Source organism: Sorex fumeus, unplaced genomic scaffold, assembly GCF_029834395.1.
Source record: "Sorex fumeus unplaced genomic scaffold, SorFum_2.1 ptg000072l, whole genome shotgun sequence".
Taxonomy (NCBI): Eukaryota; Metazoa; Chordata; class Mammalia; order Eulipotyphla; family Soricidae; genus Sorex; species Sorex fumeus.
In genome coordinates, this window is record NW_026606129.1 from 22693577 (window position 1) to 22697169 (window position 3593).

Consider the following 3593-nt stretch of genomic DNA (forward strand, 5'->3'; position numbering starts at 1 on the left):
TGTATATAAAAGCATATATACATATGTACATACACATAAATACATATATATACACACATATATACATATATATACTGTAGCACTGTCCTCCTGTTGTTCATCAATTTGCTTGAGCAGTCACTAGTAACATCTCTATTGTGAGACTTGTTACTGTTTTTGGCATACCGAATACTCCATGGGTAGCTTGCCAGCCTCTGCCATGCAGGTGGGATGCTCTTGGTAGCTTTCCTGGCTTTTCGAGAGGGGTGGAGGAATCGAACCCGGATCAGCTGCGTGCAAGGCAAACTCCCTATCTGTTGTGCTATCACTCCAGCCCACATAGGTATACATACACACAAAATAGTGGGTATATGCAAAGTTATTTTTTGTTTCCTTATTTGGGCCCCATTTGGTGTTGTTTTGGGGTCTACTTTGCATTGTTGAGGATGGTTGAAGGACTATGTGATGTGTGGTGCTTGCAAGACTCTATGTATGTAGAGTAGGATATCAAATCTGTACCTTCTGCATATAAGCCTGAGCACTGTTCTTTGAGTTATCTCCTCTACCCAAGTGAGAAGGAGTTAACTCACTAATCTTTGGGTGCTGGTAAGTCAGTGCAAACTGATAGGCTAGAAATAGAAAAGACTTAGTAACTTTTCCAACAGTGATTCAATAAATAAATATAAGGAAAAAATGCAACAGAAATAAAACTTTTAAAGTATGCTTTAAAAAAAATAACTCATATCCAAATCGAATTCTGTTTTTGAAGGTTGAATTTTGTGCTTTTTTTTAAACCAACATCTTCAACGGCAAATGTATTCAGTTCCTTTCCATGTTGCACATAAGGTATTTATCTATGTGTGTTAGTTCTTCCCAAACCAAATTTGACAAAAATATGGAATGCTTCGATAGCACAGCAGTCGGGCGTTTGCCTTGCACGCAGCCAACATGGCTGACCTGAGTTCGATTCCTCCGCCCCTCTCGGAGAGCCCGGCAAGCTACCGAGAGTATCTCACCCACACGGTAGAGCCTGGCAAGCCACCCGTGACGTATTCGATATGCCAAACACAGTAACAACAAAATCTCCAATGGAGACGTTACTGGGCCCGCTCGAGCAAAATCGATGAACAATGGGAGGGCCTTTACCTTTTACCTTCACAAATTTGAGTGTCATCCATGCGCAGGGGCCATCCTAATCTCTCTGTATCATTCCAATTTTAGTATATGTACTGCCGAAGTGAGCACTGAATTCTGTTTTTAAGTGTCCTGTTTTCGGTGTTTCAATTTTATAAAATGGATGTCAGTTATACTACAATAACATTCACCCTAATGAATTCATTTTGTCTTAATGATCTCTTTAAAGACTTCTTGTAATATGGCCACATGGAAGTATGAGGACTTAAGACTTCAACCTGTGAATTTCTGTGGGAACAATGCCACCGTTTAGTTTGTAACAGCATCCCAACTCTGTTATATGGCAGATGTAGGCTCAGTTGTCCATATACATGAAAGAAATGTAGAGGTGGGATTACTTTTGCTGAGCAGTGATGGTGGGAATGTGACTGTCAGCTGGAGGTTTGCCAGGAGCTAAAATGTCAGTACAACCTTGCCTGCTATTTAAGACTAATCTCTTCTAGGAAAAATGTTAAAATACATTGTGTAAGTTTCTGAGCTATGCCCAGGATAAGTGCCATGAGCCCACCACTAGGCTCACATCATGATTTATTGAAAATCTGCATGCTTTGTTAATTCCCCATTTTGCTCACTTCCTCATGTAATCAATTATAAAAGGCTAGCTTGGGAGAAGTAAATTTGGAGTTTTATCAGAGTCCTGACTTGCTCCCATTCTTCTGTCTCTCTTTTTCCCACTCGTGCACCCTCTTCTGGTTATCCACATTGACTAGTCCCGTGGGTCTAGGCAGAGGTTCAGATGTTTTGATGAAGATACACTTGAAACGGACCTTAAGGAAAATAATTCATCCAGTGCTCAGAAAATAAAAATTGCAAGTAGTGAATAAATAACACATGAGAACAATCACTGGTGTGCCAAAGTGCTTGATTCTACAAACTTTTTAGTGTATATATTGGGAAATTGTGCGAAGAATCAAGGTCTGTTAACGAAGTTTTTATAAAGCTGCACTTTGAGTTTAGAATTTATTGTGTGAGTAATGGAGAGTTATTCATTAAGCTGGAACCAGAAACAATCAACTTTTAATTAATTTTACTTAAAAAAATTCTTCTGGCAGCAGAGCAGGGTTAGCTCTGACTGGACAGAGATGCAAGGCTAATGTAGTTGTGTGGAAATAAGTTGATGAGTGCTGAAATAATTTAGTAGCAGTGAGTTTGAGAAAGGAAATGGATTTTGCAGACAGGTAGAATTGGCAGGATATGGTTGAAGGAGCTGAACTCGCTGAAAAATAAAAGAACATTCTGAATTTTCTATCTTGGTTGTCAGGATAGATGGCACAAAATTGATATTGGTGTCTGTGTGGCTAATATTAAGTATTTTTTGTACCTGCCATGATAGAGGATTTTAATATACATTTTGGAATTCATTTTAATTACCATAAATTTATCTTATTTCATAAATAGAAGCATTGTATATGTACATATATATAAGTTCAAGGAGGAAGGAGAAAGTTTTCTAGAAAGGGCTACAATAATTGCTTGGATAAGGGAAGATTTTAAAGATTGGGAAAGGAAATATGTAAATAATAGAAAAGAAACCTTACATGGACCAATGGAGATAGTGTGTATGAGCTAATTAGTATAATTACTCACCCCTTGACACGTGTGCCTTGAACTAATTAGTATGATTACTCAACCCTCTTCACCTAAGATCCAAACAAGAGAATAATCAAATACATTTAGCATATTTAGCTTTGGACCAGGTGAACTTCATTGATGCCAAATAGGGTATAATAAACAAAATAAGTTTTGATTAATTCCCAAAATATATATCTAGTTCAGGCTGTCTAAAGTAATTTGTCCCTTTAAAAATATTTTAAATGTTTTTGGTCTTCAAATATGAAATCAAGAAAACTGGAATTAGACGTTCAGTTATATAGACACCACAAAAATAAATGACGTTTAAAAATAATGACATTTTTGAAGACTTAAGTGTTCCAAGAATTTTAAATGTATCAGTTTAATTTCTATAGAAAACCAGGAAGATGTTTACTTATAATTATTACTCACTTTATTAGAGCGGAACCTAGGGTATGGTGGGGATATGCAATTTTCTAAAGTCAAATAAGAGTAGGAATCCATATCAAAGCCTATACTTTAAATAGTGAAATTTCTTATCTCTCCTTGCAGTTTACCTCATGGTGTCTTCTCATTTTGGATATACTGTATTCAGCTGTAGAGCAGAGGGTATGAATTGCACAGTGAATCCTTGAGTGTCAACTTCTTCCCAAGGATTCCCCAAAATTACTTCATGACAATATAATGTTTTGTGGATCCCTGAGTAATAAAAGTTTGTTACAGGACTGTTAGGAAATGCTCCCCAGAAGTTTGCTAGCCTGTGATGTGTAGGTAGATAATGGCTGGTCAGATAACTTGGACTCTTACTATGAAAACATTCAAAAATATTAAAGGTAAAAGGTAAAGGT

At 36.9% G+C, this 3593-nt stretch overlaps 1 non-coding gene across 1 annotated transcript; it reads right to left on the reverse strand.

Annotated features, from left to right (window-relative positions):
• Positions 1-1119: 1119 nt before the first annotated feature.
• LOC130037933 (U6 spliceosomal RNA) lies at positions 1120-1224 on the reverse strand. The gene has a single exon (XR_008794518.1). It is a non-coding gene; the product is annotated as a U6 spliceosomal RNA (small nuclear RNA).
• Positions 1225-3593: the final 2369 nt, after the last annotated feature.